The following is a 13,273-nucleotide window of genomic DNA, read 5'->3' on the forward strand; positions in this document are numbered from 1 at the left end:
CACTCAAGCTACAGAACTCCCGCAAGCCATGGCTCTATACACTCAGCATACAGAACTCTTGTAAACTGCTTCTCTCTGCTCCCAGGCTACAGCACTCCCATACAGTGTGTTTCATACACTTTGGTTACAGAAATGCCGTATAGTGCATAGGCCTAACCCCCAGCCACAGAGCTACCACTAACTGCGTCTCCTGCACTCAGGCTACAGAATGAAGGTATACTGTGTCTCTCCACACCGAGGTTACAGAACTCCCAAATGCTGCATCTCCTACAGTCAGGCTGCAGAATTCCCACACACCATGTCTCTCTACACTCAGCATACAGAACTCTTGTAAACTGCTTCTCTCTACTCCCAGGCTACAGCACTGCTGGAGAGGGCGTCAGCCAACCGTGAGCTGCAGAACTCCCATATACTGCGTATGCTTAACCCCAAACTACAGAACTCCCGTAAGCAGTTTCTTCCGCACTAACGTTACAGAATGCCCATTAACAGCACTTCTCTACACTCAGGCTACAGAACTCCTTCTAACCAGGTCTCCTGAACTCAGGCTACAGAACGCAGGTATACTGTGTTTCTCTACACCCAGGTTACCGAACTGCCATAAGCTACCATTTCAAAACTCAGGCTGCAGAACTCCCTCAAACCATGGCTCTGTACACTCAGCATACAGAACTCTTGTAAACTGCTTCTCTCTACTCCTAGGGTACAGCACTGCTGTATACTACGTCTGCCAACTCGTGAACTACTGAACTCCCATATAGTGCGTATGCCTAACCCCAAGCTACAGAACTCCCATAAGCTGACTCTTCCGCCCAAATGTTACAGAATGCCATTAACAGCACCTCTCTACACTCAGGATACAGAATTCTCGCTAACTGCATCTGCTGCACTCAGGCTACAGAACGCAGGTATACTGCATCTCTCTACACCCAGGTTACAGAACTGCCCTAAGCTACCACTTCTATACTCTGGCTGCAGAACTCCCACAAACCATGGCTCTTTACACTCAGCATACAGAGCTCTTGTAAACTGCTTCTCTCTACTCCCAGGCTACAAGCGCTGCTGTATACTGCGTTTGCCAACTCGTGAGCTACTGAACTCCCATATAGTGCGTATGCCTAACCCCAAGCTGCAGAACACCTGTAAGCTGTGTCTTCCCCCCTAAGGTTACAGAATGCCCATTAACAGCACTTCTTTATACTCAGGCTACAGAACTCCTTCTAACCGGGTCTCCTGAACTCAGGCTAAAGAACGCAGTTATACTGTGTCTCTCTACACCCAGGTTACAGAACTGCCCTAAGCTAAAACTGCTACACTCAGGCTGCAGAACTCCCACAAACCATGGCTCTGTACACTCAGCATACAGAACGCTTGTAAACTGCTTCTCTCTACTCCCAGGCTACAGCACTGCTGTATACTGCGTTTGCCAACTCGTGAGCTACTGAACTCCCATATAGTGCGTATGCCTAACCCCAAGCTACAGAAGTCCCGTAAGCTGTGTCTTTTACCTAAAGTTACAAAATGCCCATTAACAGCACTTCTCTACACACAAGCTACAGAACTCCCGCAAGCCATGGCTCTATACACTCGGCATACAGAACTCTTGTAAACTGCTTCTCTCTGCTCTTAGGCTACAGCACTCCCATACAGTGTGTTTCATACACCTTGGTTACAGAACTGCTGTATAGTGCGTAGGCCTAACCCCCAGCCACAGAACTACTGCTAACTGTGTCTCTTCCACTCAGGCTACAGAACGCAGGTATACTGTGTCTCTCCACACCCAGGTTACACAACTCCCAGACGCTGGGTCTCCTACACTCAGGCTGCAGAACTCCCACAAATCATGTCTCTCTACACTCAGCATACAGAGCGCTTGTAAACTGCTACTCTCTACTCCCAGGCTACAGCAATGCTGTATATGGAGTCTGCCAATTCGTGAGCTACTGAACTCCCATATAGTGCGTATGCCTAACCCCAAGCTACAGAAGTCCCGTAAGCTGTGTCTTTTACCTAAAGTTACAAAATGCCCATTAACAGCACTTCTCTACACACAAGCTACAGAACTCCCGCAAGCCATGGCTCTATACTCTCAGCACACAGAACTCTTGTAAACTGCTTCTCTCTGCTCCCAGGCTACAGCACTCCCATACAGTGTGTTTCATACACCTTGGTTACAGAACTGCTGTATAGTGCGTAGGCCTAACCCCCAGCCACAGAACTACTGCTAACTGCGTCTCTTGCACTCAGGCTACAGAACGCAGGTATACTGTGTCTCTCCACACCCAGGTTACACAACTCCCAGACGCTGGGTCTCCTACACTCAGGCTGCAGAACTCCCACAAATCATGTCTCTCTACACTCAGCATACAGAGCTCTTGTAAACTGCTTCTCTCTACTCCCAGGCTACAGCAATGCTGTATATGGCGTCTGCCATTCGTGAGCTACTGAACTCCCATATAGTGCGTATGCCTAACCCCAAGCTACAGAACTCCCATAAGCTGACTCTTCCGCCCAAATGTTACAGAACGCCATTAACAGCACCTCTCTACACTCAGGATACAGAATTCTCGGTAATTGCGTCTGCTGCACTCAGGCTACAGAACGCAGGTATACTGCATCTCTCTACACCCAGGTTACAGAACTGCCCTAAGCTACCACTTCTACACTCTGGCTGCAGAACTCCCACAAACCATGGCTCTGTACACTCAGCATACAGAGCTCTTGTAAACTGCTTCTCTCTACTCCCAGGCTACAGCACTGCTCTATACTGCGTTTGCCATCTCGTGAGCTACTGAACTCCCATATAGTGCGTATGCCTAACCCCAAGCTACAGAACTCCCATAAGCTGTGTCCTCCAACCAAACGTTACAGAACGCCCATTAACAGTGCCTCTCTACATTCAGGATACAGAATTCTCGCTAAGTGCATCTGCTGCGCTCAGGCTACAGAACGCACGTATACAGTGTCTCTCTTCACCCAGGTTACAGAACTGCCCTAAGCTAAAACTGCTACACTCAGGCTGCAGAACTCTCACAAACCATGGCTCTCTACACTCAGCATACAGAACTCTTGTAAACTGCTTCTCTCTACTCCCAGGCTACAGCACTGCTGTATACTGCGTTTGCCATCTCGTGAGCTACTGAACTCCCATATAGTGCGTATGCCTAACTTAAGCTACAGAACTCCCGTAAGCTGTGTCTTTTACCTAAAGTTACAAAATGCCCATTAACAGCACTTCTCTACACTCAAGCTACAGAACTCCCGCAAGCCATGGCTCTATACACTCAGCATACAGAACTCTAGTAAACTGCTTCTCTCTGCTCTTAGGCTACAGCAGTCCCATACAGTGTGTTTCATACACCTTGGTTACAGAACTGCTGTATAGTGCGTGGCCTAACCCCAAGCCACAGAACTACCGCTTAGAGCATCTCCTGCACTCAGGCTACAGAACGCAGGTATACTGCATCTCTCTACACCCAGGTTACAGAACTGCCCTAAGCTACCACTTCTATACTCTGGCTGCAGAACTCCCACAAACCATGGCTCTTTACACTCAGCATACAGAACACTTGTAAACTGCTTCTCTCTACTCCCAGGCTACAGCACTGCTGTATACTGCGTTTGCCAACTCGTGAGCTACTGAACTCCCATATAGTGCGTATGCCTAACCCCAAGCTACAGAAGTCCCGTAAGCTGTGTCTTTTACCTAAAGTTACAAAATGCCCATTAACAGCACTTCTCTACACTCAAGCTACAGAACTCCCGCAAGCCATGGCTCTATACACTCAGCATACAGAACTCTAGTAAACTGCTTCTCTCTGCTCTTAGGCTACAGCAGTCCCATACAGTGTGTTTCATACACCTTGGTTACAGAACTGCTGTATAGTGCGTGGCCTAACCCCAAGCCACAGAACTACCGCTTAGAGCATCTCCTGCACTCAGGCTACAGAACGCAGGTATACTGCATCTCTCTACACCCAGGTTACAGAACTGCCCTAAGCTACCACTTCTATACTCTGGCTGCAGAACTCCCACAAACCATGGCTCTGTACACTCAGCATACAGAACACTTGTAAACTGCTTCTCTCTACTCCCAGGCTACAGCACTGCTGTATACTGCGTTTGCCATCTCGTGAGCTACTGAACTCCCATATAGTGCGTATGCCTAACTTAAGCTACAGAACTCCCGTAAGCTGTGTCTTTTACCTAAAGTTACAAAATGCCCATTAACAGCACTTCTCTACACTCAAGCTACAGAACTCCCGCAAGCCATGGCTCTATACTCTCAGCATACAGAACTCTAGTAAACTGCTTCTCTCTGCTCTTAGGCTACAGCAGTCCCATACAGTGTGTTTCATACACCTTGGTTACAGAACTGCTGTATAGTGCGTGGCCTAACCCCAAGCCACAGAACTACCGCTTAGAGCATCTCCTGCACTCAGGCTACAGAACGCAGGTATACTGCATCTCTCTACACCCAGGTTACAGAACTGCCCTAAGCTACCACTTCTATACTCTGGCTGCAGAACTCCCACAAACCATGGCTCTGTACACTCAGCATACAGAACGCTTGTAAACTGCTTCTCTCTACTCCCAGGCTACAGCACTGCTGTATACTGCGTTTGCCAACTCGTGAGCTACTGAACTCCCATATAGTGCGTATGCCTAACCCCAAGCTACAGAAGTCCCGTAAGCTGTGTCTTTTACCTAAAGTTACAAAATGCCCATTAACAGCACTTCTCTACACTCAAGCTACAGAACTCCCGCAAGTCATGGCTCTATACACTCAGCATACAGAACTCTTGTAAACTGCTTCTCTCTGCTCCCAGGCTACAGCACTCCCATACAGTGTGTTTCATACACCTTGGTTACAGAACTGCTGTATAGTGCGTAGGCCTAACCCCCAGCCACAGAGCTACCACTAACTGCGTCTCCTGCACTCAGGCTACAGAATGAAGGTATACTGTGTCTCTCCACACCGAGGTTACAGAACTCCCAAATGCTGCATCTCCTACAGTCAGGCTGCAGAATTCCCACACACCATGTCTCTCTACACTCAGCATACAGAACTCTTGTAAACTGCTTCTCTCTACTCCCAGGCTACAGCACTGCTGTAGACGGCGTCTGCCAACCATGAGCTGCAGAACTCCCATATAGTGCGTATGCCTAACCCCAAGCTGCAGAACACCTGTAAGCTGTGTCTTCCCCCCTAAGGTTACAGAATGCCCATTAACAGCACTTCTTTATACTCAGGCTACAGAACTCCTTCTAACCGGGTCTCCTGAACTCAGGCTAAAGAACGCAGTTATACTGTGTCTCTCTACACCCAGGTTACAGAACTGCCCTAAGCTAAAACTGCTACACTCAGGCTGCAGAACTCCCACAAACCATGGCTCTGTACACTCAGCATACAGAACGCTTGTAAACTGCTTCTCTCTACTCCCAGGCTACAGCACTGCTGTATACTGCGTTTGCCAACTCGTGAGCTACTGAACTCCCATATAGTGCGTATGCCTAACCCCAAGCTACAGAAGTCCCGTAAGCTGTGTCTTTTACCTAAAGTTACAAAATGCCCATTAACAGCACTTCTCTACACTCAAGCTACAGAACTCCCGCAAGCCATGGCTCTATACTCTCAGCATACAGAACTCTTGTAAACTGCTTCTCTCTGCTCCCAGGCTACAGCTGTCCCATACAGTGTGTTTCATACACCTTGGTTACAGAACTGCTGTATAGTGCATAGGCCTAACCCCCAGCCACAGAGCTACCACTAACAGCGTCTCCTACACTTAGGCTACAGAACGCAGGTATACTGTGTCTCTCCACACCCAGGTTACACAACTCCCAGACGCTGGGTCTCCTACACTCAGGCTGCAGAACTCCCACAAATCATGTCTCTCTACAAAGCATACAGAGCTCTTGTAAACTGCTTCTCTCTACTCCCAGGCTACAGCAATGCTGTATATAGCGTCTGCCATTCGTGAGCTACTGAACTCCCATATAGGGCGTATGCCTAACCCCAAGCTACAGAACTCCCATAAGCTGACTCTTCCGCCCAAATGTTACAGAACGCCATTAACAGCACCTCACTACACTCAGGATACAGAATTCTCGGTAACTGCGTCTGCTGCACTCAGGCTACAGAACGCAGGTATACTGCATCTCTCTACACCCAGGTTAGAGAACTGCCCTAAGCTACCACTTCTACACTCAGGCTGCAGAACTCCCACAAACCATGGCTCTGTACACTCAGCATACAGAGCTCTTGTAAACTGTTTCTCTCTACTCCCAGGCTACAGCACTGCTCTATACTGCGTTTGCCATCTCGTGAGCTACTGAACTCCCATATAGTGCGTATGCCTAACCCCGAGCTACAGAACTCCCATAAGCTGTGTCTTCCAACCAAAGGTTACAGAACGCCCATTAACAGTGCCTCTCTACATTCAGGATACAGAATTCTCGCTAAGTGCATCTGCTGCACTCAGGCTACAGAACGCACGTATACAGTGTCTCTCTTCACCCAGGTTACAGAACTGCCCTAAGCTAAAACTGCTACACTCAGGCTGCAGAACTCTCACAAACCATGGCTCTCTACACTCAGCATACAGAACACTTGTAAACTGCTTCTCTCTACTCCCAGGCTACAAGCGCTGCTGTATATGGCGTCTGCCAACTCGTGAGCTACTGAACTCCCATATAGTGCGTATGCCTAACCCCAAGCTACAGAACTCCCATAAGCTAACTCTTCCGCCCAAATGTTACAGAACGCCATTAACAGCACCTCTCTACACTCAGGATACAGAATTCTCGGTAACTGCGTCTGCTGCACTCAGGCTACAGAATGCAGGTATACTGCATCTCTCTACACCCAGGTTACAGAACTGCCCTAAGCTACCACTTCAACATTCTGGCTGCAGAACTCCCACAAACCATGGCTCTGTACACTCAGCATACAGAGCTCTTGTAAACTGCTTCTCTCTACTCCCAGGCTACAGCAGTCCCATACAGTGTGTTTCATACACCTCAGTTACAGAATTGCAGTATAGTGCGTGGCCTAACCCCAAGCCACAGAACTACCGCTAACAGCATCTCCTGCACTCAGGCTACAGAATGCAGGTATACTGCATCTCTCTACACCCAGGTTACAGAACTGCCCTAAGCTACCACTTCTATACTCTGGCTGCAGAACTCCCACAAACCATGGCTCTGTACACTCAGCATACAGAACACTTGTAAACTGCTTCTCTCTACTCCCAGGCTACAGCACTGCTGTATACTGCGTTTGCCAACTTGTGAGCTACTGAACTCCCATATAGTGCGTATGCCTAACCCCAAGGTACAGAAGTCCCGTAAGCTGTGTCTTTTACCTAAAGTTACAAAATGCCCATTAACAGCACTTCTCTACACACAAGCTACAGAACTCCCGCAAGCCATGGCTCTATACTCTCAGCAAACAGAACTCTTGTAAACTGCTTCTCTCTGCTCCCAGGCTACAGCACTCCCATACAGTGTGTTTCATACACCTTGGTTACAGAACTGCTGTATAGTGCGTAGGCCTAACCCCCAGCCACAGAACTACTGCTAACTGCGTCTCTTGCACTCAGGCTACAGAACGCAGGTATACTGTGTCTCTCCACACCCAGGTTACACAACTCCCAGACGCTGGGTCTCCTACACTCAGGCTGCAGAACTCCCACAAATCATGTCTCTCTACACTCAGCATACAGAGCTCTTGTAAACTGCTTCTCTCTACTCCCAGGCTACAGCAATGCTGTATATGGCGTCTGCCAATTCGTGAACTACTGAACTCCCATATAGTGCGTATGCCTAACCCCAAGCTACAGAACTCCCATAAGCTGACTCTTCCGCCCAAATGTTACAGAACGCCATTAACAGCACCTCTCTATACTCAGGATACAGAATTCTCGGTAACTGCGTCTGCTGCACTCAGGCTACAGAATGCAGGTATACTGCATCTCTCTACACCCAGGTTACAGAACTGCCCTAAGCTACCACTTCAACATTCTGGCTGCAGAACTCCCACAAACCATGGCTCTGTACACTCAGCACACAGAGCTCTTGTAAACTGCTTCTCTCTACTCCCAGGCTACAGCTGTCCCATACAGTGTGTTTCATACACCTCCGTTACAGAATTGCAGTATAGTGCATGGCCTAACCCCAAGCCACAGAACTACTGCTAACAGCATCTCCTGCACTAAGGCTACAGAACGCAGGTATACTGCATCTCTCTACACCCAGGTTACAGAACTGCCCTAAGCTACCACTTCTATACTCTGGCTGCAGAACTCCCACAAACCATGGCTCTGTACACTCAGCATACAGAACGCTTGTAAACTGCTTCTCTCTACTCCCAGGCTACAGCACTGCTGTATACTGCGTTTGCCAACTCGTGAGCTACTGAACTCCCATATAGTGCGTATGCCTAACCCCGTAAGCTGTGTCTTTTACCTAAAGTTACAAAATGCCCATTAACAGCACTTCTCTACACACAAGCTACAGAACTCCCGCAAGCCATGGCTCTATACACTCGGCATACAGAACTCTTGTAAACTGCTTCTCTCTGCTACCAGGCTACAGCACTCCCATACAGTGTGTTTCATACACCTTGGTTACAGAACTGCTGTATAGTGCGTAGGCCTAACCCCCAGCCACAGAACTACTGCTAACTGTGTCTCTTCCACTCAGGCTACAGAACGCAGGTATACTGTGTCTCTCCACACCCAGGTTACACAACTCCCAGACGCTGGGTCTCCTACACTCAGGCTGCAGAACTCCCACAAATCATGTCTCTCTACAAAGCATACAGAGCTCTTGTAAACTGCTTCTCTCTACTCCCAGGCTACAGCAATGCTGTATATGGAGTCTGCCATTCGTGAGCTACTGAACTCCCATATAGTGCGTATGCCTAACCCCAAGCTACAGAACTCCCATAAGCTAACTCTTCCGCCCAAATGTTACAGAACGCCATTAACAGCACCTCACTACACTCAGGATACAGAATTCTCGGTAACTGCGTCTGCTGCACTCAGGCTACAGAACGCAGGTATACTGCATCTCTCTTCACCCAGGTTACAGAACTGCCCTAAGCTACCACTTCTACACTCAGGCTGCAGAACTCCCACAAACCATGGCTCTGTACACTCAGCATACAGAGCTCTTGTAAACTGTTTCTCTCTACTCCCAGGCTACAGCACTGCTCTATACTGCGTTTGCCATCTCGTGAGCTACTGAACTCCCATATAGTGCGTATGCCTAACCCCAAGCTACAGAACTCCCATAAGCTGTGTCTTCCAACCAAAGGTTACAGAACGCCCATTAACAGTGCCTCTCTACATTCAGGATACAGAATTCTCGCTAAGTGCATCTGCTGCACTCAGGCTACAGAACGCACGTATACAGTGTCTCTCTTCACCCAGGTTACAGAACTGCCCCAAGCTAAAACTGCTACACTCAGGCTGCAGAACTCTCACAAACCATGGCTCTCTACACTCAGCATACAGAACTCTTGTAAACTGCTTCTCTCTACTCCCAGGCTACAGCAGTCCCATACAGTGTGTTTCATACACTTTGGTTACAGAACTGCTGTATAGTGCGTAGGCCTAACCCCAAGCCACAGAACTACTGCTAACTGCATCTCTTGCACTCAGGCTACAGAACGCAGGTATACTGTGTCTCTCCACACCCAGGTTACACAACTCCCAGACGCTGGGTCTCCTACACTCAGGCTGCAGAACTCCCACAAATCACGTCTCTCTACACTCAGCATACAGAGCTCTTGTAAACTGCTTCTCTCTACTCCCAGGCTACAAGCGCTGCTGTATATGGCGTCTGCCAACTCGTGAGCTACTGAACTCCCATATAGTGCGTATGCCTAACCCCAAGCTACAGAACTCCCATAAGCTAACTCTTCTGCCCAAATGTTACAGAACGCCATTAACAGCACCTCTCTACACTCAGGATACAGAATTCTCGGTAACTGCGTCTGCTGCACTCAGGCTACAGAATGCAGGTATACTGCATCTCTCTACACCCAGGTTACAGAACTGCCCTAAGCTACCACTTCAACATTCTGGCTGCAGAACTCCCACAAACCATGGCTCTGTACACTCAGCATACAGAGCTCTTGTAAACTGCTTCTCTCTACTCCCAGGCTACAGCAGTCCCATACAGTGTGTTTCATACACCTCAGTTACAGAATTGCAGTATAGTGCGTGGCCTAACCCCAAGCCACAGAACTACTGCTAACAGCATCTCCTGCACTCAGGCTACAGAATGCAGGTATACTGCATCTCTCTACACCCAGGTTACAGAACTGCCCTAAGCTACCACTTCTATACTCTGGCTGCAGAACTCCCACAAACCATGGCTCTGTACACTCAGCATACAGAACACTTGTAAACTGCTTCTCTCTACTCCCAGGCTACAGCACTGCTGTATACTGCGTTTGCCAACTTGTGAGCTACTGAACTCCCATATAGTGCGTATGCCTAACCCCAAGGTACAGAAGTCCCGTAAGCTGTGTCTTTTACCTAAAGTTACAAAATGCCCATTAACAGCACTTCTCTACACACAAGCTACAGAATTCCCGCAAGCCATGGCTCTATACTCTCAGCAAACAGAACTCTTGTAAACTGCTTCTCTCTGCTCCCAGGCTACAGCACTCCCATACAGTGTGTTTCATACACCTTGGTTACAGAACTGCTGTATAGTGCGTAGGCCTAACCCCCAGCCACAGAACTACTGCTAACTGCGTCTCTTGCACTCAGGCTACAGAACGCAGGTATACTGTGTCTCTCCACACCCAGGTAACACAACTCCCAGACGTTGGGTCTCCTACACTCAGGCTGCAGAACTCCCACAAATCATGTCTCTCTACAAAGCATACAGAGCTCTTGTAAACTGCTTCTCTCTACTCCCAGGCTACAGCAATGCTGTATATGGCGTCTGCCAATTCGTGAACTACTGAACTCCCATATAGTGCGTATGCCTAACCCCAAGCTACAGAACTCCCATAAGCTGACTCTTCCGCCCAAATGTTACAGAACGCCATTAACAGCACCTCTCTATACTCAGGATACAGAATTCTCGGTAACTGCATCTGCTGCACTCAGGCTACAGAATGCAGGTATACTGCATCTCTCTACACCCAGGTTACAGAACTGCCCTAAGCTACCACTTCAACATTCTGGCTGCAGAACTCCCACAAACCATGGCTCTGTACACTCAGCACACAGAGCTCTTGTAAACTGCTTCTCTCTACTCCCAGGCTACAGCTGTCCCATACAGTGTGTTTCATACACCTCCGTTACAGAATTGCAGTATAGTGCATGGCCTAACCCCAAGCCACAGAACTACTGCTAACAGCATCTCCTGCACTCAGGCTACAGAACGCAGGTATACTGCATCTCTCTACACCCAGGTTACAGAACTGCCCTAAGCTACCACTTCTATACTCTGGCTGCAGAACTCCCACAAACCATGGCTCTGTACACTCAGCATACAGAACGCTTGTAAACTGCTTCTCTCTACTCCCAGGCTACAGCACTGCTGTATACTGCGTTTGCCAACTCGTGAGCTACTGAACTCCCATATAGTGCGTATGCCTAACCCCAAGCTACAGAAGTCCCGTAAGCTGTGTCTTTTACAGTTACAAAATGCCCATTAACAGCACTTCTCTACACACAAGCTACAGAACTCCCGCAAGCCATGGCTCTATACTCTAAGCAAACAGAACTCTTGTAAACTGCTTCTCTCTGCTCCCAGGCCACAGCACTCCCATACAGTGTGTTTCATACACCTTGGTTACAGAACTGCTGTATAGTGCGTGGCCTAACCCCAAGCCACAGAACTACCGCTTAGAGCATCTCCTGCACTCAGGCTACAGAACGCAGGTATACTGCATCTCTCTACACCCAGGTTACAGAACTGCCCTAAGCTACCACTTCTATACTCTGGCTGCAGAACTCCCACAAACCATGGCTCTGTACACTCAGCATACAGAACGCTTGTAAACTGCTTCTCTCTACTCCCAGGCTACAGCACTGCTGTATACTGCGTTTGCCAACTCGTGAGCTACTGAACTCCCATATAGTGCGTATGCCTAACCCCAAGCTACAGAAGTCCCGTAAGCTGTGTCTTTTACCTAAAGTTACAAAATGCCCATTAACAGCACTTCTCTACACTCAAGCTACAGAACTCCCGCAAGTCATGGCTCTATACACTCAGCATACAGAACTCTTGTAAACTGCTTCTCTCTGCTCCCAGGCTACAGCACTCCCATACAGTGTGTTTCATACACCTTGGTTACAGAACTGCTGTATAGTGCGTAGGCCTAACCCCCAGCCACAGAGCTACCACTAACTGCGTCTCCTGCACTCAGGCTACAGAATGAAGGTATACTGTGTCTCTCCACACCGAGGTTACAGAACTCCCAAATGCTGCATCTCCTACAGTCAGGCTGCAGAATTCCCACACACCATGTCTCTCTACACTCAGCATACAGAACTCTTGTAAACTGCTTCTCTCTACTCCCAGGCTACAGCACTGCTGTAGACGGCGTCTGCCAACCATGAGCTACAGAACTCCCATATAGTGCGTATGCCTAACCCCAAGCTGCAGAACACCTGAAAACTGTGTCTTCCCCCCTAAGGTTACAGAATGCCCATTAACAGCACTTCTTTATACTCAGGCTACAGAACTCCTTCTAACCGGGTCTCCTGAACTCAGGCTAAAGAACGCAGTTATACTGTGTCTCTCTACACCCAGGTTACAGAACTGCCCTAAGCTAAAACTGCTACACTCAGGCTGCAGAACTCCCACAAACCATGGCTCTGTACACTCAGCATACAGAACGCTTGTAAACTGCTTCTCTCTACTCCCAGGCTACAGCACTGCTGTATACTGCGTTTGCCAACTCGTGAGCTACTGAACTCCCATATAGTGCGTATGCCTAACCCCAAGCTACAGAAGTCCCGTAAGCTGTGTCTTTTACCTAAAGTTACAAAATGCCCATTAACAGCACTTCTCTACACTCAAGCTACAGAACTCCCGCAAGCCATGGCTCTATACTCTCAGCATACAGAACTCTTGTAAACTGCTTCTCTCTGCTCCCAGGCTACAGCTGTCCCATACAGTGTGTTTCATACACCTTGGTTACAGAACTGCTGTATAGTGCATAGGCCTAACCCCCAGCCACAGAGCTACCACTAACTGCGTCTCCTACACTTAGGCTACAGAACGCAGGTATACTGTG

The sequence above is a fragment of the Lepus europaeus genome, unplaced genomic scaffold (genome assembly GCF_033115175.1).
Source record: "Lepus europaeus isolate LE1 unplaced genomic scaffold, mLepTim1.pri SCAFFOLD_30, whole genome shotgun sequence".
Classification (NCBI taxonomy): Eukaryota; Metazoa; Chordata; class Mammalia; order Lagomorpha; family Leporidae; genus Lepus; species Lepus europaeus.